At 38.8% G+C, this 23,252-nt stretch overlaps 1 protein-coding gene across 9 annotated transcripts in view; it reads right to left on the reverse strand.

Annotated features, from left to right (window-relative positions):
* Cdkal1 (CDK5 regulatory subunit associated protein 1 like 1) overlaps window positions 1-23,252 on the reverse strand; it is a 549,424-nt gene that overhangs the window by 479,040 nt on the left and 47,132 nt on the right. The gene's annotated exons all lie outside the window — the stretch shown is intronic.

Here is a 23,252-nt window from a genome sequence, read left to right on the forward strand (position 1 = left end):
CCAGCCACTGAGTTCAAGTCAGAAACAGTGCCTGTTCCCCTTACTAGGAACCCACTTGGAGGCTGATACTCCAACCAAGGACCATGCATGGAGATAACCTAGAACCCCTGAAGAGATGTAAAATAAGGTTTTAAAAAATAGGAAATCAAGAGTAAAAAAAAATCTGATACATAGAACAAAATACATCAGAAAGTTCTCCCAGCTCCTTATCAAAAACAACAACAACAACAACAACTTCCTAAAGTCCAGGCACTCTCACAAACAAACCTTAAAATTAAAATTCAAGTGCAAGAAACAGTCATCTTTACCACCAAGCATGGTGGAAAAATATTCCTACAGCTCTCCTCACTCAAACAAGAGACAGCTTAGGAAGAGGGCACAAAGTGCTAAGCCACTTGTCAGGTACAAAACAGTTCTCATTCACCTTCCTGAGCATTCCTTATGCATCCAAGGTATCTTCCAGTAGTTTTAGAATCTTTTTTATAGCAACTGTGTTCAAGTTCTTTGTCTTCTGATAAATCTTCTTTTCAAAAATACCTCAAGTTATCTTTCAATGGCAGAGCATGTCCCTCATGAAACCTGAACTCTTGAGAGTGTAGCTAGCTATGTACACCTAAAGGCTGAAGGAAGCAAGGACAGTACAAAATCTCAAGAATAAAACCATTGGAGCTGCAGAGACTCACTCTGTGCTTAGGAATACCTGCTGCTCTTGCAGAGAACTTGAATTTGGTTCTCAATACCCACATGGCAGTTACAGGAGATCCAATGCCACACTCTGGCCCCTAGGAGCACAGGCATACACATGATGTATACACATACATGTAGGCAAAACACTTATATACATTAAAAACATTTTTAAATCTTGAACAGTGTGTGATGGCACATGCCTTTAATCCCAGTACTCAGAAGACAGAGGCTACCAGATCCCTAAGTTTGAGGCCAGCCTCGTCTACAGGGTGAGTTTCAGGGCAGACAGGGCTACACAGAAAGACTCTGTCTCAAGAAAGAAAGAGAAAGAGAGAGAGAGAGAAAGGAAGGAAGGAGGGAGGGAGGCAGGGAGGGAGAAAGGAAGAAAGGAAGGAAGGAAGGAAGGAAGGAAGGAAGAAAGAAAGAAAGAAAGAAAGAAAGAAAGAAAGAAAGAAAGAAAGAAAAAGACAGACAGAAAGAAAGAGAAGGGGAGAGAGGATGAAGGAAGGAAAAAAGAAAAAAACTTTAAAAATAAAATTTTTAAGTAGGCCATTATCTTTTTTAAAATTTTTTTTACTATTGTGTATGTGTCTGCATGAATGTATGTCACATGCATACATATATGTACAGGGGCTAGAAGAGGGTATCAGATCCACTGGAGCTAGTAGGTAATAAGAGTCAAACTCGGATCCTCTAAAAGAGCAGCAGGTGCTCTTAACTGATGATCCACCTCTCCAAACACAAAGAATAGAACCATTTGCATCTTTCCATTTAAGTGCCTAAGAATCAGTTAACTGCCCTTGGAAGTTCTAGATCATGTTCCTGCTTCCAGCTATTTTGCTTTCTAACAGGAAAAGTTACTAACAAAATGAGACAGATGAGAAATGATACCTGTGACACTCAATCTTCTTGTCATGTGGACTGGATTTAGAGTCAGAATGGGACATGCCTTTGGATGTGACTAAGAGGGTGTCTTCCGAAAGGTTTAAATGAGGAGGGAGGACCAAACGAGAGGGTGGCAACATCCAGTGGGCACGCAGACTCGACTAACTAAAAAGGAGAAAGCCAGCTGCGCACCAGCTCTCTGCTCTCTGCTCTCCGATACCCTCCAGCCACCCTACTTCTACACGGTGGACTGTTTCCTCTGTGAGCCAGGTTAATTCCTTCCTCCCTTAAACTGGTGAAGCAACCAGCTATTTTCTGTCTCACAAGAAGAAGTCAGTAACCAAGTGTCCTAACACTACCACTTAGAAGGCAAGGAATTCTATTCTACCTGTTAACAGGCATCAGCCAAAACTGAATAAGACTCTGAGTGCAGGAAAATATTTTAAACAATAAAAAGGAAGTTAGAAATAAAGTAATTACAAGGTAAAGGTGGGGAAAAAAGCTACCCATTATATGTCTAAGCCCACACCACCTTCTTTAGCGAACTGCCTCATAGAAAACCAATTCTAAGTCACACCTCTGAGGGTGAGTGGGGTAGACACATCTGAGACAGACAACACTAAACCAGAAAGAAAAGCCAAGATGCTACAATTGGTCAAGAATCCTCTTCTAAAGCTTCTAAATACAGTTGCATAGAATGTGAACTTTTTTATGTAACAGTCCAAATTTTCTTTTAAGACAGTATTTGGTCATCTTTACTATAGCAAAATCTGTGTGGAACTCTACCCAGAAGCAATTCATTGATTACAAGTACCTTACTTGTACCTAACCCCATAGGGAAAACAGATTTAAATATTACAAATCACTTAAGAGAGTTGAGACACACAGAACACATTTAAGCAAAACAGAATAAATACTTATTAAACTGAACCTTAAAGTAAAATATTGACTTTTTATAAACAACCCACACAGCTTGACTCATCTGAAACTCTAGTTTCTCAAGGATCTGTCATAAGTCACAAAAGATGGTCAAGCCTTTTAGTGCACACACATTTCCCTGGTGAGAACTATGGGACTTGCTGTGGACTAACACACAGTATTGGGTTTTTACTTGACAACGTAGCACAGAAAAGAAAAAGCTCATGCATACCGATACAGTATTTTACCTGACTCCAACAAAGAACTGTTCTTATATTTGTAGACAAGAGAATTCTGGTAAATATGGCAAGAGCTTTCTGATGCATTCAAACCAACAGGTGACATGGAACAAATTCTGTAGGGTTATAATTACAAAACCACCCCAGTCTCACTGATGCCACTCTCTCAGAAAGCTATATCTTACCAGGGGAAAGAGAATAATTTTCCTTAGAAAGCCACTTTCTATAAAATTTATATCTGGGATGTTTCAGAGCTTTATCTTATTGCAAGCAAAAATAAATACTGTGTTTTGAATTAAAGGTGCCAGGCATTCTGAAAAATATTGCTAGAACTCAGAAAGCAGGTGAAGAAGAGGTATCTTTAATAAAAGCATACTCATGATCTGTACAAAAAGCATAAAACATTAGAGGCAGAACTTTGTTTTGACAAAATAATTATTATAGAAGCTAATGTTGTTGCACAGCCCACTCTAACATCTAGCTGTTGATGGGATAATTAATAAACAGAAACTTGGGCTTCCACATATTTTGTGGAAAATTAATGCTATGTAGAATTCAATACAGAAACTTGTATAAATAAGCAATCTATGTTAGGTACTTGTATAAAACATGAGTACTAAACAATCTACTTGAAATGATTCTCAAAACTCATTTCTGTTTTCCCCACTATTGTCTTTGTTTATGTTTCAGCTAATTCTAGGCCTCTGATATAATCGGTGAACTGGCAAACCACTGTCACAGGAGTATATGAGGATCCAGCGGGAGCTGGGTTGTGAATAAATGATTAAGGTAGAAAGAAGAAGAGACCCAGTTATGGCAAAGCAGGACTTTCACTCTGAACCCCCAGAACAAACCAAAGACAGTAATAAGCATCGGTAGCAAATACAAAAGAAACAACTGAAATCGAATACACTTTCACACCTGATAAGACTGTAAAGAAGTGATGTCTCTAAGGCTCTCAGTTCTCAACAACTCTATCAGCTGGCAGAAAAAAGAGCCAGCTCCTCCCATTTCTATTCTTCCCCATTCTCACAACAAACTACCAAGTGCCCAAAGATTGAAAACTTGAAAAAGTCCACTGAATTGGGTAATGAATTCACCCAACTTCTGTAAGATTTAAAATCAAGGAGGTAAGGGGACCCATAATGGTTTTATACCAAAGGTGTTACAAGATATTTGATTATACTGTGAACCCTGAGATTTTGTTATTTACTGAGAAAGCCTGGTTTTAGTTGTGGTTTGGCTCAGCCTTAGCACACACCTTTAATCCAAGAGCTTTCTGCTTGAATATTGTAAACAAGATTAAATAAAGTCGACCATAGGTTAAGAGGCAGGGCAAGCAACCAGGCAACAGGAAGTGAACATAGGATTATTATGAAAAAAAAAAAAAGAGAGAGAGAGCGAGGAAGATGAAGTGAGGAGGATGGATAGAGAAGCACACAGGAAGTGGAGGGACATTCACTTTGAGGGGTCTTGAGATAGCATGAAAGAAGGAAGCATTATTTTTGGGACATCATCTGCTGAGGAGGAGGATCACCTGGGTGCTTTCCCTACATACTTTCTGTGCTAGCAGGTTTTCACCCCAGCATCTGGTTCCCTCGACCAGATGCTAATTGAACAATCGATATTTTGTTTAAAACAACACAAAGGCTTACCCTTCTTTCAAAGAAAACACATGATGAATGACCAGTGTTCCTTAGAAGCAGGACAGTGTAAACACAGCCCACACTGAGCATGTTCATTATGTCATGGACTGAGTGTTCCCTGTATGAACATTCATTTCACACCTTGGACAGCCTGAGCAGCCAAGGTCACCAGTGACCAAATGGTCGAGCATGGCAATCTGGCCACAGACTCTGCAAGTTTAATGACTACTTTTATGAAATTATTTTTAAAAGCACATCAAAATGGATCAATAATTAAAACAAGAGGCTATCACAATCAGGTACCATGACTGTGGTGGTTTGAATAAGAACTGCCACCATAGGACCAAGCATCTGAACTGCCATCAGTTTTCAGTGCTAGTTGGGAAAGTTTTGGGGAAACACAGCCTTGCTAAGGAAGTACTTCACTGAAGCAGCTTTGCCAGTTTATAGTCTGGTCTTCCTGCTACCTCTGTGGGAATGAGGACATAACTCTTCAGCTTCCTGTTCTAGACACCACACCTGTTCTTAGCTGCCTTGCCTCCTCCCCTGCCATGGACTTATCCTTCTGGCATCATAAGCCAATATAAACTCTTTCTTCAACAAGTTGCTTTTGGACATGTACTTGGTCAACACCTTTGAGTAACTAGTACAATGGTATAGAAACCACTGATTCTTCCACTAGTAAACAGCTACCTCCCACTTTGACTAACTTTATGAAATACAAAGCAAGCACAAGGCACTAGATTAATATTTTTACTGCTAAATCCTTCAGTAAACTGTAACACAGGATTTTATTTTAGCAAGGTGAAAATAGAACTTAGCAATTTCCTTCTGAATTTAGAAAGTGTGTTGTAAAGACTCTTTCACACATAGAACGAAGTTCTACAAGACAATCCTAAACTGGAATACTGTGTCATGATGCCGTATCCTAATCACCAACTGGACCAAGGCACAGACTTGGTTTAAATTAATAGTGATCATTCCAAGACTTTTCAAATATATTCTTCTTCTCGAATAAGAATGTATATTACAATAAATGTGAAACTATTTTTTTTGGGGGGGGAGACCTTGTCTGTTTTATTTTTGTAACAGGGTGTCTATACAGACCTGGCTGTCCCAAAACTCACTATGTAGACCAGACTGGACTCAAACTCACAGAGACTTTCCTGCATCTGCCTCCCAAGTGCTGAATTATTGGTATGTGCAACCACGCCCAGCTGAAACTATTTTTGTATTTTTTTAACTGAATGGGCTTTCTATAACAACCAAATTAAACAAGAACATCTGTTTAAAGAGGAGTAAGTAATGCTTGCTTTGTCCTAGAAAGATTTATATTTCATTACCTTACTGACCAACCAAACACATATAATAAACATTCTTTCTTGTCCTAGAAATCGATATAAAAACAATACAATTACCCACCATGAACATGCAAGGCACAAAAACATCTTAATGAAAAAGGCTGGCAATAGCAACTAAGTGGTTTCTTCTTTGTTTGATTTTTTTTTTAAATCACTTCTAATGGAAATAACAGCCAATTATGTTGCTTCATCTATAAAGTAAAAGAGTTGTGCTAGATGACAGGTCACATAACAATCAGACACTATGACTGTATTTAAACAGACATAATAAATCTGGAGAGGCAGCCAGATAAGAGTAGAAAGGGTTTTGGGTAGATTTTTTCCAAGCCTCAAAGTTAAAAATCACAGAATATAAAATCAAAAATTCTCTTTCTCAAAACTCAATAAACTAAACAAAAAAATGAAATCACCAACAAAAAATTTCTATAACCAATCAAGTGTCATGCAATCCTCTTTGTCAACAAAAACTCTCACAACAACAACAATGAAAATCTGGATACTCCACATTTGGCTAAGGCCGAGGATCTGGCTTGCTTCCATGTATGTGGACCTATCTGCATTGCCCCCGTGGCACGCCTGGGTTGGCTACCCAGAGGCTATTTAAGCTGTGGGCTGGCTTTCCCCGGGGTCCGAGGATTGTTCAATGTTCCTGAATAAACTGCATTGAAAAAAAAAAAAAGAAAAAAAAAGAAAATCTGGATAAGCAAAATACTCAATTCCTCAATCAATATGATAACAATCATTGTGAAAAATAACGTGAAATTTCAAATATATGAGTAAGAAATATGAGTTAGGGAACAACTACCCAGGAACACGTGATTTAGGGCAAAGAAGAAGACCTATGTAAATAAGACAACCAGAGAAGCATAAAAAAGATCAGGAATGGAAAAGACCCCTCCTTTACATGAGGAAGGGTAAACAATGTCCTCCCAAATCTGAGTCCTAGACTAAACAACAGAAAAGGGATCTGCTGTGACTAGAAGGAGCTGTCAGAATGCTTTTACATACAGACAGGAGTTACTTAGGTTGCAGAAGTTACAATGAACTCAAGTTCACACTGGTACAGAAATGTACATATATGAACATGTATACACATGTGACTTCAAATTCTCATTTGATGACATCCCAGATGGGAAGCCTGCACCAGGACACAGAACTTCTGTAGCCACAGTGATAGCATCTATCTCTATGAACAATGTTCACTATGTGTGCATATCATGAAGAATAAAGACAACAGAGGCAAATAAATGGCAGCCAGAACTCAGTCTGCATGATATAAATGCCTAAATAGTATAGATGCTTCATTTCTTTAAGATTCTTTTTTGTTGTTGTTGTTGTTTTGTTTTTTGTTTTTTTAAGACATCACTGTACAGCCTTGGTTGTCCTGGACTTGCTTTGTAAACAAGGCTGGCCTTAAACTCACAAAGATCCGCTTGCCTCTGCCTCCCCTGAGTGCTGGGATTAGACACATGAATTCAGGGAAAAGCTTCTTGGCACAACACTAAATAGTTAAAGGGCTAGTATAGTATTGTCTCCTGAAACAGCTGCTTTCTACTGGAAGGCATTCCAAATAAGTCACCAAGGGCTTTTCTCTTTAATTAGGATCAATAAGACAAATATTTAAGCTACCATTTAAAATATGCATACTTTAAAGTAATATCTACAAGAATAGGAGTAACTAATGGTACAATATCTACAATTACTTAAAAATCTTTAAACAGAGAGCTAGAGAGATAGTTCAAAAGACAAAGTGCCTACAGGGTAAGCATGATGACCTGAGTCTGAATCTCCAGGAAAGGCAAGATGGAGCAGTGCACAGCTGCATCCTACTGGACCTATGGCAAGGCAGAAGGTGGAGACATGAGAATCCCTGCACACTCATGGACCAGCTGGTCTGACCTACACAAATAAAGATCCAGTCTCAAAGAAGATGGAGCAAGATGAAGGCTGATACTACACACATACCACAGCAGACAGCCCACATATACACACATGCAGTTATAGCATACACATCCACAGAAATCCTTCAACAAGAACATAAATGACAAGGTGTGGTAGAACAGGCCTACAATCCCAGGCATCCAAGGAAGGCAAGAAGTTGGAATTCAGGACCAGCCTAAAGTAAGATCAAAATAATAGCAAAAGGAAAGAAACAGTATTAATAGTATTAATGACTGGATCTCCTGAGGAGAGGACAAGGGAGCTTCAGAACGAGTTCCTCCTCTTGTGAGAGACTAAACATTTTCATAATAAGCTAGCAGCTCTGAAAGAAGAAAGAATACAAATATACTTAGGAATTCTGGGTATGATAATAGTGGCATTTCAAATTAGAGGAGGAAAGATAGATTACTCAATAAATGGTATCAGGAAAAATGATTAGTCATCTGGGAAAATGAGAGCAGGTCCATCCATCACCTGTAAATCAGAGTGAATTCCATGTAACTGATTTAAATGTAAGAAAATGAAAACATTAGAATAATAGCAGGGACAAAAGCAGGGTGAGTACTTTCATCTAGAGTTTTTTAATTAATTAATTAATTAATTGAAAATTTTAATTAATTGATTAATTAAAAAACAACTGTGTAAAAAAAAAAGTAACTTCCTTCACAGAAAAAGCAACCATAAACAAAAGAATAAACAGTGACAACTGTCTCATGGCAAGCTAATGTCCCTGTGAGAGTATGTACAAACTAGTAACCACCATCTAAATAAGACAATAATAAAAGGCTATGACTAGGTCATAGAAAAGGAAGTTAAATATTCTTATGAGAAATGCAAATTAAAAGTCGCTAAGTCTCCATTTTTCATTCGTCAGATTAGTAAAAATCAAAAAGGTTCACAATGTGGTATGTTGGCTAGGCTCTAGGGAAAAACAATCTCATGCATTGCTGATAGGAGCATAAATTAATACACTCTCTACAGAAAGCAACACATCTAGTAAAATTATAATTTTACACGCATTGAAGCCAGTTATTACACTTCCAGGTATTTACTCCAAAGATCTAGTTACATGTGTGCAAAATGACACCTACCTATCATACCTACATACAAAGACATAAGAATCACTTCAGGATCATTGGTAATAGCAAAAGAGAAGAAATATGAAGTCCAGAAAGAAAGGATTGGTTAGCACTATGCTCCACTGATACAATGGAACGCGCACACTTAGAACAAACCACTGAGCCTGCTGGGCACTGAAACCCAGAGTCTGGTGCATGCTAGGTGGGCAAGAGCCCTACCACGACCATCTCCAGTTCACTCACTCTCTTGCTAGCCATTCCTTCAGATTCTTTTGAACTTATATTCTGTAAATTAAATATGCCTTCAGAAAATTTCATTGCCTGTGTTATTTTGATGCAAAAATATAGAATTTAAAACATCAGTGTTAGCTATATACATTATTAATTTTAGTCTGAAACATGAAACAAATGTGTCAGCCTTCAGTTACAAGGAAACCCTTCTGTATCCAAGAGACCACAGTAACACCATTAGCTTCTGAAATACATTTCCCACTTTAAAATAACCTTTACTATCTGCCTTCCTTTCCCTGGCACCACTAAGAGGGCACTCACAAGCAGCTGTCCAGCACTCTAGCACATAGGTACAGATGTGCAAGAAATAACATGTGGTTTATCTGTGATTTTTCTCTGAATTAAAGAAAAATGATTGACAGTTCTGAGGAGAAGAAAATCACTGTGGAGTGGGCAAGTGGGAACTTTAAAAAAAATAAAGTGCTTTCTCTAGCAAGAAAGCAGGCTAGGAAAACAAAACACAGGTAAGAGAAGGACAGCAACAACAGAACATGGAAGGCTTTCAGAAGCATAACAAGCTCAGAAGTCACTAATGGCAATACACAGTCATCCTCAGATACAAATAACACTGTGGAGGTGCAGAGATGCTTCAGTGTTTAAGAGCTGGTACTGCTGTTAGAGAGGGCCTGAATTCCATTCCCAGCATGCACAGCTACTTGTAACTCCAGCTCCAGGGCCTCCACAGGCACTTTTGCATACACACACACACACACACACACACACACACACACGGTGGTAAAGTGTTTAAATAAATAATACTAGACAATGCTAAAAAAAAAAAAAAATGTGGGTAGTCTTCATTACATACCTGCAACACAGATTTTTTGAGACATAACTCAAGTGTACATGGGATACTAAGCACACAGAAATGTTAACTGCAACCTGTTAGATTTTGGTATGCCATAGTCAAGGAATTCCAGAAAGCAAATGTAAAGAAAGGGTAAAGCCAGAGAGGACCAGGCTGCCAAGCCAACAGACATCAGAAATACATAAATAAAACAATGACATGAGGGCTAAAGAGGTGTATCAGTAGGGAAAGCTTTCACCAGCGCAGAGAATATAAAGAGCAAGCTGACTGGTGAGATCAGCCCTACCGGAGAGCTGCGGGCCCAGTGTGTAGGTAGAGAACAATTGAAGAAGACACCTAATGTCAACCTCAGACCCTAGCGCAAACATGTTCATTCACACCCATATGTACATATTTTAAAAGATGGGGAAATAGAGCACATTAAGAAAGACTTTCAAACTTCCAAAACTTCCATGTACGGTATAGCTGAAAATTCTACCAACACTGGAAATCCCTCTGTTTATCTCATACAACAAAAGCTAGACAAGGGCCCAAAGACCTTTTGATAAAAGAAAAATATATATTTACACAAGAAGGAAGTGGGGAGTCAGACAACAAACTTTTCTTAACTTCTCCCTCTAATCACATCCCTCATTGGATCCCTTGGAGATGGAGTGACAGATGGTTGTAAGCTGCACAACATGAGTACTGGAATCAGCTCCAGTCCTCTGCAAGAGCAGTAAGCACTCTCCATTGCTGAGCCAGGTTTCCAGGCACAGCCTCTTAAATGTAAGAATAAGTTCACAAAATGATGAAAACCCCAAAGTTCTGACAGAAATTTAATCTAAAACTTTACACCTAATCCCAACAGGTATAAAACATTTCCAGGTATTCAAAAGAACAGAATTTACTACCCTTTTCTGAAAGAATTATTTAAATACTAGATTCTAGAGTAAACAAAGTTGAGATTTTTGCCATATTCTCCTACATCTTAGATGTTAACTTCTGATTCATGATCTAGCTAAGAGCTAGTTCTGCAAAAGATAAAAAGGGAGAACAGAGAGGGGAAGGAGAAAAGGGAAAGCCTGTTCTGAAAGGGGTTGCTGTTCTTATCATAAGTCTGGACTTGAATGGAGGGGGAAAATATATTAAAAACACATCCAAACACAATTTCAAAGTCATCACTATTTGTTTTAAAGTGTCCCAAGAGGCTAGATGGGGATAGCGGAAGATAATTACACCCCAATTGCCTCTACCACACCTAGCAAGAGGTCTGTAATTTTAAAAAGTGTCACTCATAAGGCTAGGAATTCTGTTACAAACTCACAATAAAGCACAAAACTTTATTACTCCAAGTCAGAGAAAGGTATGGAGTCACAGATATAAAATCCATTATTAACATCCAAAAAGAATTTTGTTTTGAACTAGGATCTCACTCTACGGCCCTGGCTAGCCTAAAATTCACTATGCACTCTAGGCTGGCCCCAAACTCCTTTCAAATACCCTGCTTCAGACTCCAAGTACTGGGAATATAGGCATGTGTCACAATTACCATCTGTGTTCATTTTTAACATAATATCATAAACCAAACAGTGACATTCTCTATGACCAAGTGCTACCTTTTTAGCATATATTAATTTTACAAATTAATAGATTTCATCATGACATTTTCTTTTTTAATATTATTTATTATTGTTGTTATTGTAGCTGTTGTTATAATTATTATTGTTATCTATGTGTTCAATTTGCCTGAATATAAGTCTGTGCACTATGTACATGCCTGATGCCAGGGAGGCCAGAAAATGACATGGATCTGTGTAACTAGAGTTATAGATAGTTTGGGTTGGCTATGTGGGTGCTTGAAAGCAAACTCAGTTCCTCTAGAAAAGCGATCTGCTCTGTTAACTGCTGGGTCATCACTTCAGGTCCCATTATGATGTTTTCAGACACTTCATCCCCTTGATTCTTTCTTATCCTCCCCCCAAACCCTGCTAACACTTTCCCTCTTCCCACACAGAACCTCTTCTATTCCATGTCTATTTTTTAATCTGGTTTCTGCGCATGAGAGAAAATATACATAAAATTTTCTGATTCTGGATTATTTAATCTAATATGATGCTCCCCAAGTTCTACCCATTTTCCTGCAAATAATGTCTGATAACCTCAGTGTTTATTTCCATAATATTGTCCCAAATCTACACACATACCAAAAAAAGAAACCGCCTATGAGACATCATTCTTGTAAAGATTTGGCCTCAACACAAAAAGTCCTTTACTAGCTCTCATGACAGCTGTGATCAGAACACCAATAGTTTAATGGCACTACATTCAAAGCATATCATGAAAACCTTTTTAATAACTTAATTATGATATTTACTTGTATACTGTGCTGCCCTTGCTGAGAGTACATGAACTAGACGAGCATTCTCAGGTTCTTTCCTGATCTGGTTTCCCAAGGTAGCCCCAGCTCCAACTGTTTGACTAAACCAGCTGTAAAGTACTTGACTGCAGAAACCTCAGACATAGTCTCATCTAGCCCATGCTCACAAACAAAAAGATAATTGGCTTCCTCTCTACTGGTATCAGCCATAGTTTTAACAGATGGTGCCATTAACTGAGGAAGGTATGGTACTGAATAAAACTAATGACGAACCATATGTCAGTAACAAAACAGTGCTCTTGTCAAGGATACAACACACTGGATTTCACTTATGTGTCTGTTTTTTGATGGGAGACAAAATATAGTGCAGTTATATGAGCTGAAATACCATGGAACCAGGACAAAACCATAAAAGGCTGAAAAGCAGAGACAGACACTCACTCCTTCCCAGCTTCCTTAAGGTACAAAGCACACACGCTAACTTCACACTTAGAGCCCAGAAGGGTGCATCTCCATTAGTGCCATGAACTGTCTCCACCTTGGCTACAAGCCTCAGACGTTACTTAAAGTAATGATATAGCTTGCAAAACAGACATTCAATTCTCTCTTCAGCAAACTTTTACCTGTCCAAATGATGGCATTTTAGCAACTATTACGCACACATTAATTCTTTGAGGAACAACAAAATATAATTCAGATTTAAAGTAATTTGCGTTACTTCTCTATTAACCATTATCTCAGAAGCTGGGGCATGGTGGTGCATGTCTATAGCTCCATTAGTAAGGAGGATGGCTGTCGCAGAAATTAGAGCAAGGGTTGGCCCCACGGCGAAACTCTCTCAAAGAAAAAGCTATCTCAGTAAGCCATTGTCTAGCATTCTTAATAATGCAGCAAGCTGAAAGAAAAAAATTATTCAAGTAGACATTGGATATATCCAACTTAACCTTATTCTAAGAAAGCTGGGCCAAAGAATATGCACAAAAGAAAATACATGGCATTATGTGTAGTCAAATTTGTCATAAGAATCTAACTTTCATAGGGCTACACTGCAATTTAGGCAGAAATGGTATTGTCTGATGTTAACAATGTACCTCCCAGTTTTTATTTTTACAACATAAAAATCTATTGTAGCCAGGTATGGTGGCATGCACTGTTAATCCTAGCACTCAGGAGGCAGAAACCAGCAGATCTCTGTGAGTTTGAGGGCAGCCTGGTCTATAAATCTAGCCCAGGACAGCCAAGGCTATTACAGATGAACCATGCCTCAAAAAACACCAAAAAATAAAAATAAAATAAAATAAAAAACTATTGTAGTCTACAGAACATTTAGCCACACAGCATAATTAACTGATAAAATATGCACTTAAAACTAGGAAACAATCTTATTTAGAAACATGTGACCATTTCAACAAAGTAAGTGCAGGTATTTCAGGAGAATCCCTTCAGGCAGAACAACAGTACCCAGGAAACCTAGTCTAGACAACCCACACAGCCTGGACTCCCCTCTAACCTGTAAGACCCAGTGACGTAGAGCAGCTTCCACTTCTGCTGCTGCTGTCTCATTTAAGGACAAGAATCTTTACCTATGACTACCAGGAAAGGCATCCATGTGTGTGAGGACACAGAAAACATCTGCCCAGGAGTCAAAGTTCCAGATCCAATCCCATTGACCAAAGTCAGTGAATAGTCTCAGAGTCTCCATTTTCTGAAATGAGATCACCACCATACATCCAGCAGGATTTGTTAAGAGGACAAAATGAGCTAACACATGCAAAGCTCATCCTGGCATCTGGTCAGGCAAAAGACAGCCCAATGAATGAACCCCAAATTCCTAACACTCACAAGCAGCCAGGACAGCCACCAAAACCTCATGGGCAAGCATGGAGTTTTGCAGTTTTCACCCTGAGTTGAACTAGAATGTGCGAAGCTTCTCATAAGGTTAGTTTTCTTCCTGCTTCACAAGCAGCCTCTCGGCAGCATCTGAGGACCAACATGCTCAGCCTGATAAATTTTCCAACAAGCACTGAGAAGATCTCCAATCAATAAGTAACAAACACAGAAACACATCCTTTAAGACGAGACCTGAGGAATGCTGAGCTTCAAATTCAGCTCTGGATTCTGCACCTCTCTCAGCTGTATCTATTTACAGATGATTCTCTGGAGCTTAGAGAGTCTAGTCCCAGATTTCCCTCAGACCTTGAAATTCTACATACTCAGCTTCTCTGGTTCCACAAACCTACAGAGGCACACGGGTCGATCTCACCTGTTTTTTCCCTTTCTTGTGATCTACTATTTATAAGACGACTCTAGAGAGACAAGTCTTTCATAAAAGCATAATTAAGAAGTAGTGCTAAACAATAACAGGTTCCTATTTTGCAGAAATGTTTCAACTTTCTAATTTTTTTTTGTTTGAGTTTAGTCTATTAAGAGCTGCATAAATACATGATCTGAAATGTTGCATTTAAACAACATAAAAAATAAAACAAGCAAAACATAATACAGTGGTTTTCAAGAGCATGAAGTTGACACAGTGAAGGACAAGGACAGTAACCCCGAGAGATGGAAGACAATGAGGAAAGCTCCGTGATGCCCAAGCCTTGACTTTTTTCCAGACTTAGCTGCAGTGAAAATACTGAAAAGATAAAGTTGGTGGACAAAAGGTTCACAGTACAAGCTTGAGGTCCAGATTCAGGTCCCCAGACCCACATAAAAGCTGAGCTACCATGAACCCCTGTAATCCCAAAGCTCGCGAAGCAGAGACAGGGAATCCTGAGGGTAAAGTGAGTATACTAACTATATTGGTCAGTTTATGATTCAGTGAGACATCCTTCCTCAGTAAATAAACACTAATTAAGAAGATCTAACATCAATCTCTGGACTCCACAGCATGCTAAGATATACACAAACGCACAGAGAGAATGGAGGTGATGGTGCAGACCCTTCACCAGGTACCTGCTCTTTCAGCCAACTGGGAAATTTGGTGAAACATGGGCCACCAGGTAGTACACAAAAGCATCTTACCTCAGTACAAGGGAATAATCGGTGCTGCCTGAGCACAACTCTTATTACTCTTATTACAAAAGGAACAAGCATATCTAAGTAACTTAACTATGACCCAAAGCAGAACTCAAGAATATGCATAATAGGTACGAAAATACCTATAAGAAAAAAGTTATATTTGTTTTAAATCTAACATGCATGACAAGAAAAGGAAAACGTTATCTGAAAATGAGAAGAAAAATCAATAAACAGGTGACCCAGATTGAGAAAACACATTAAAATTCACAGATAATACTATGGGTACATTATTATAACTATGTGCTAAATACACTCAAATATTAAGTGCAGACTTATAGGATACTCAAAAGGGTAAGAACCAATCCCAGCTGAGGCTTTCTAAAGATGAAACCAAGTTGTTCTGTTTCTTCAACTGGCAGAGAGAACTTTATTCTCCAAAGATGTGAGTCAGTCCTTTTTTGACTGATAAAATTTTCTGTTAACCTTTAAGATTGGGGATGGAAGTACTAAGAGGTACCCAGAGAATTCCATGCCCACACATCATCTCCCTGGTAGCACTAAATAACAAAAACTCAACTCTCCGTTGACCATCAATCATGATCACTCATTCTCCTAAGTAAACTGGCTTTTGTTGTTGCAGCAGTTCACTGCTGATTCACTGGGGCAAAGAGCAGCCTCACCTTCCAATCCCACAGAACCACCATTCTCTCCATGGAAGCATTCTCCCTTTCAGGACCATGACCTGCCAGACAGCAGAGGTCAGTGCTGACATGGCAGAAAGTGGAAGCCATGCCAAGCAAGTTTGGGTACTCAGACTTTCATCAGCATGAAAAGTTTCAGACATAAACAAGTTAAGGAAAAGAAATGTTATTTGTAGCCATAAGCCTCAGAGCTTTCGGTCCACGGTCACTCAGTCCCTGTCTCTATGCCTGCAATGAAGCAGTATATCCCAACAGCCAGAGTACATGTGAGGCTGTGCACCCACATGCTGGCCAGGAGCCAGAAAAACACAGAGGCAGAGACCAGGGCAGACAATACACAGCCCTGAAGATATATCCTCAGTGAGCTACTTCCCCAGGTAGGCACCACCTCCTAGTTTCCAAAACCTCCCAAATTAGTGCCACAGAGTAGGGACTAAGGCTTCATTCAGTACAAAAGCCTTCAGTGGGGAAAGGATCAAATCATAACATAGCTCACTAGGTAAAATGGTACACAACTCTAATTTTTACCCTCTGATCTTCCAAGCCATCATGAATTATGATTCCTAGAGAGACAACACACGCAATGGTCTCTGATTAAAAGTGTACATGATATCCTGAAAAGCAAGAACATCCTTTCAAGGTACTACTTTTCAACTGGCACTTTGCTATAGATCAACCTCTTTGGCCAGGAGGAATACAATGCAGAATGCCCTAAGAGTGGATAAAGATTTCTGAATCCACAGCTAATGATGCTGACAGAACTCTTCTAGCTAAGTAAAGGAGGAAAAGCCATATGCAGAATAGATGATTATTCTAGTAAAGATGTATCTTTCCTTCCCTGTGATGGAAAAGGTCCAATATAATTAACCACCAACAGATGGCTGGCTGCTTCCCTCAGAGAATGGTGTCACACCAGAGACTCAATGATGGGACTCTACAGTTGGCAGAGTAGGCACTCAGCAGTAACATTAGCCAGGTCAGCCTTATTTCAACACTAACAATAGTCCGTATTGTTGAACCCATGAATAGCTTTCACCACTGCCAGCACAGCCATTTATTCATGGGCCCATTGAGTAAACCCTAAGATGGCTGGAGAAAGGACTACTGTCTACACAGCACATTGCAGAGAGTCCTTCTTCACACCTTCCCTTTCCTTTACATTTAACTGTCACCAAGCCTCAATTTTTATTTGTTCATAATCTCTGATCATACAGAAAAAAAATAAGTAAATGTCCATTAATCACTGTAGATTTTGATCTGTCCAATCTTCTCTGACTCCAGAAACAACAGGGAAACACCTAAACTGTTCCAAGTTTTGCCAATGGGGAGCACTTCCTTTGACACTGTCCTTCATGGTCAGCCTTGAGAGGAACTTTGGGGCTGTGGTATCTACTCAAACTTTTCTCTTCTTCAGTCAACTGTCATGGCAGCATCTCAGGACATCATAGGCATGAGCTGAATGAAAGGGAGAAATAGGATGGCAGCAGGCAGCAAAGGGTCTGAGTCACACCTTAGAACTCACTTCCAGACCCGGCCAAGCTTAGTCTCCGGTAGACCTCTTCTCTCCAATAACAGACTGCTATTGTTCATGGCTAAATGAGTCGGAAAACTCATGACAGGAAACAAATGTGTCTTGGCTCACCTGGTGTCTCTCGAGGCCCAACAGCAGCTCAAGAGTTCTCCTGTTGATGTTCTTACTGCTAGTTGTCAGAGACAGATAAAGGAAAAAAGGAGAAGATGGGTGATTTTTTTTTTTTTTTTTTTACATTGAGCACACCCTTTGATCTTCCAGGTTTCCAAACTCAGTGGGAACAATGAATGTCGCTCCCAATATCTGCACTTCTCTGAGACATAACTGCTATGGAAATTATGGCAGTGAATTCTCATCCCTGCATTCAGAAGCTGAACGTTACCCTCTTCTGATTAGACAACATACAAATAGCATGGCCAAAAGAAATCACCACAGAGACTGAGGGGGATGAGAAGAACACAGCACCTCAGAGCTCTAAAAACAACCCATGCCACTGACACACCAAGAAATTAAGGCAGCATGTAAGCTCACTGACTCTACCACCGTAGACTGTGACCTCTAAAGAAGTACACAAAAGGAGGAAATGCGGGGAAATAAGAGTGGGCAAGTATTCCAGTCTTCCAAACAAACTCAGGGTTACCAGTTCCCTCCCACTGGTCTTCAAGAAAGAGTCAGATATCAGGATGATCTGTTCCTGCCATCAGTCCTCAAAAAACAATCAGAAATTGAGGACCTGTTCCATGATATCAGTTGAAAAACACTCAAAAACCAGGGTGAACTGTTTCCTGTCATCATTCCTTGAGACACAATCAAAAAATGAGATGACATGTTCCCTGCCATCAGTCCTTGAGATACAATCAGAAATTGCAGGTGACCTGTTTACTTGCTATTAGCCCACAAAATACAATCACAAATTGGGGTGATTCATTCCTGCTACCAGTCCTCAAGACTGGCTTTCAGTCCTTGAGATATATTTTTTGTTGAGTGATCTTTTGTTTAACTGAATTTTGGTTTTTGATTTCCGTGTGTATATGTTTGTGTGTGTGTGTGTGTGTGTGTGTGTGTGTCCATTGTGCTGTTTGACAAAACATCTTGCTATATAGGCAAGACTAGCCTCAAACTTATGGTCCTCCTGTACCACTTTCCCAAGTACTAGAACCGATTGGCACACACATTAAATTGCAGGCATGTTAGCTGCAATTCCAATGCTAGTGAAGCAGGGATAGAATCCAGAGAGCAAGACAGCTAGCTTAGAGTGCCTGAACTGGAGAATCCAGGCTAAGTCAGAAACCCTGCCTCAGTAAATAAAGTAGAGAGCAATCAAGGGATACACAGCACATCAACAGACATACCACACATATCCCTCACAAAGGGAGTCTTAGAAGCAGAAATATTATAGAAATTGACTTTCAGATGATAATGGAAAAGAAAAATTTAAAAATAATAAATAGGGGTAGGTGATTTAACTCAGTGGTTAGAGCACTTACCTGGCAAGCACAAGGCCCTGAATTCAGGCCTTAGCTTGGGGTGTTGGGGAAAAAGAAAAGAAAAATAAACAATTTTTTTTCAAGCTAAAATCTAGTAGTCACTGATCATTAGTTAAAAGGGGCTTTAGATTTGTTCAGTGTCCCCTTTGTGCTGATGGATCCAAGTGGGCAGTAGGAAGACGTGGTAGAAGTTCAAACATGCTCCCACACTAGGCAGGTAAGCGTCTTTAGCAAATTACTTCAGCCCCTCATATTTGTATCTACAAAACAGTAGTATAAGCTGTCTTGCCCACAGATCTCTTTGGAAGATTACATGTAGGTACATGTAAAGCCCTGCACAGAGCTTTTTATACGACAGGTCCTCAACATTATATTAGTTATTGTCATTAATGCCTGTCAGCAGCCCTAGTCTTGAGCAGAATTATGAAATCAACTTTTCCATTAGGTATTCCTACTGCTTTTTCAATCATGTTTAACCATCTGGCAACTCAATAACAATTATGTATAAGTAATAAACGTGGAAAAGAATAGTATGGCGAGAAGCGCTCGGTTAAATAAATAGCACCAGGCTTTCAGGCTGCCAGTAACTCATTCACAGCTTGGCACGAGCCTCCCATATATGTGAGTCTCGATTTGCTGAGCTGTAAAACATTGAGTTAAATGCTGTCAAGACTCTTTTCTCCATTAGAATCTACAATGCAATAACCACTTCTTAGACTTTTAAGATGCATGCCATTTGTACACTTATTTATCCGTGAATCATCCTTACTTAAGTCAAACGCCAGCCCACTTCCAGAGCACATTGGAGGGGATGGGGACAGCAAACATCTGTCTCAAACTGTAGATGGTCCTTGAAATCACCAAGCCCCATCTCCCTCACAAGGCTAGACTGTTCAGCAGATAAGAACACTGGCTCCTCTTCCCAGTGACCTGAGTTTAGTTCCCAGTGGCCATGTGATGGCAAAAACCATCTATAACTTCAATTTCAGAAAATTCAAAACCTCTGTTGGCACTGCACACACATAGTACACAGACATACACAAAGGCAAAACACCCATTAAAACAAATAAAATCTTAAAACGCAAGGATAGTCTGGCAAAATGGCTTAGTAGAGGTTAAGGTACATGCTGGGAAGCCTAACTACCTGAGTTTTACACCACAGATAGACATGGCAGAAAGAGAGAACAGAAGCCCATAAACAGTTTTCTGGCTTTTATGTGCATGTGCAATATCCACACATGTACACGACACACACAGAATAAATAAATAATAAGCAAATGCAACTTAAAATTAAATTTTTAAGCATATTTTTAAAAAATCAAAACAGGGTCTCACTATCTAACTCTTGCTGGTGTGGAACTCACTATGTAAACTAGGCTGTCCTCAAATTCACAGAGAGCCACTTGTCTCTACTTCCCAAGTGCTGTGATTAAAAGAATGCATCACCATGCCCAACACTCAAGCACTAGTTTTGAAATAAAAATGTTCCCCTCAAACTAATTTACCTACAAGAAAAAAAAAAATCAAGAATCATTATAATCTTTACTAGATGGACCACACACAGTGCTACTCCCAACTGATCAATAGCATTGGATTAACCTACATTAACTCGAAATTCAACAAGCTGACACCATTTGCATTTAATTACATGTCTCTGCTCCTTCTCTGAGGCACTAAGGCTTTTATGATCATGTGCACTGCATTCATCAATAACACTGATTTTCTCAGTAATCTGACCTAAGTACAGGCTGCAGGGAAAGCAAGACAGGAGGAAAACTAAAGACTTAGCAATGCCATATAACCAAAACTGCCAGTTCCCCCGGGGATTTGGGATCAATCTAGATGAAAACAGGAGTGTCTGTCATTCAGTACACAGAACATGCGAGTGAAAACATCTTAAGTTTTATACAGGTGTGACTCATGCTATATAATGTATATCCTAAATCTAACAACGTATATAAAATGTCTTTTATAAATCTAATACAAGCTTAAAAATATTAACAGTGTTTGATAGCATGAGATAAAAAATGAATACTGTTTCAGAATAAAAAATAAATGCTGTTAAGTTCAAAAAGGACATGTTGCAGGGAATATGGAAGAAAGAAATGGCCAAGTGGATAAGGTCATTCTTCAAAGTACACATAAATGAAGCTCTCCAGAATATATATATGTGTGTGTATATATATATATATATATATATATATATATAATTTAGAAAGAATATTATTAAAGAATAATTTATTTCATATATTATCAACATCTATAGACAGATGACAGATGATAGATTGATGACAGACAGAACAGATAGATACATAGATACACAGATAAATACATAGATAGAGCTATGCATGTCTTCATTCCATTTCTGACCATCCTCAGATTTACTTGAAATAAATATAAAATCTTAGGTATTAATTACCATCATATTTAAAAACTCTATTCCAAAAGACAAACATAGAGACCATACACACACAAAGAAAACAGATTTTAGAAATTAAGGGTCACCACTGCAAAAACATTATTCCACCTAAGGTCCTGCAAACAATGGTGACTTCAATGACACCTACAGAATCAAACTGTTCAAATCCAGAGGCCTCTTCAGTGGCCTGAAATGCTTACCAGCATTAACAGTACTTTAACAACAGATGGAAAAAGATAAAATATAAGATGTGCACTCTTTCTGCCTTTACAAATCCAAGGCCACTGGACACACAAAATTACTCACAAGATTTTTAGTTAAAAAGGAAAAAGAAAGAAAAATCATATACCCAAATGCAAACGGCTACAAAAAGGACCATCCTACGGAAGCAAATCATTGATCATGCTAAACATAAAGCCTCCAGTAAAGCAAGAGCTACTATTAAGTGCATTAAAATCAGTGCATGTTCTTCCATAATTATAAAGCAAATCACAAGCTGTGGTAGCCTTCTAAAATGATTCAACCACTGTGATGAGATCCATGTATTGAGAATGTGATAGCACCACTGCTAGAATATGAAACTGCTATTCCCTTTTCCAGTAAGGAAAGATAAGCTGTCAGACATCTTTCTGATATCCTCTCTCTGATATCCTGACAGGATACCACAGCTAATTTCTGGAAAAGGTTGATCAGTAAGCCAAATGTGCTTAGATTAGCCTTTTATGTGGCAGTCAATCACAGCTGCACATGCTCCAGAAGGAGTTAACATTTTGCTCACTATAACTTAAGCTATCAAGAAGACCAATTTTATGCAAATCATCATCAACTGTAAATGGAGTTGGGTTAATAATCAAGGGTCTAGATTCCACATGCAAATTAGATTTAAACACCTAAGACACAGGTACCCTAAGAACACTGCCTGTCACAGAACCTTTTTATTTGGTGCATAAAGTAATCTTTCATGTCCACAGCATTTGAACTCCTAACAACACACAAAACTAAATGAGCCAAGTCTGATGCAAATTTTAACAAAACTCTTTTGAGAAACACAAGTAAATAATACAGGTGGCACTGTTTTGATAAAACACCCAGTATTTGCATGAGTAAGTAAGTCTGCATAGGATAGGTCAATCAGAAACAGATCCAGAAAGGGCAGGTCTGTCTTCTCCAGGAACTCACTACTCTCAAGATGAAGCAAACAATATATCCAAGCTGAAATAACTGGGAGTGACAGGCAGGAGAAGAAATATAACCACATGAATGCATGTCCAAGTATGAAACTAGAGGACTCTGTTCTAAGGAATGTTAGATTTATTATCAAGCATCTAATGTCTTTAGAATTACGTTTTTAAAGGTGGAATGAACAGCAGAAAATCTAAAATATGTGTTTGAATTCGGCATCATTTGGACAACTGAAATGTCTCTAGCAGAGAGGACATGTAAGTCAAGCAAACGTGAGATTTAGACAGAAAAAAACATTTTTCCATGTAAACCTTTTCATATTTTGAGTACTTTAACTCATGTGATAGAACCAACTACTTCAAACACTGTATCAATAAAAATGTGAATGAAATGATAAAATGATGTGACCACATAGCTCAACAGCAGAAAGTACTTGTATTAGCCACAAAAAATAAAAGGAGAACTTTGTGTGTTCACTGATTTCAATTAAATTTGGCACATCAAAAGGCATTAAAGCTATTATGTAATTATAACTTTATAATAAAAAGCCTCCATTAGCACTATTGTTATACACAGAGCCCCCAAACAGCAAAAGTAGAAACACCTAAATCTGTAAAAAAATAAGTGTTTCCCTTCATTTTCCAGGAGCAGCAGTCTTACAGCACAGAGCAAATGTATTTTAATTATCTTCATTCTCAGT

This window comes from Meriones unguiculatus, chromosome 19 (assembly GCF_030254825.1).
Source record: "Meriones unguiculatus strain TT.TT164.6M chromosome 19, Bangor_MerUng_6.1, whole genome shotgun sequence".
Taxonomy (NCBI): Eukaryota; Metazoa; Chordata; class Mammalia; order Rodentia; family Muridae; genus Meriones; species Meriones unguiculatus.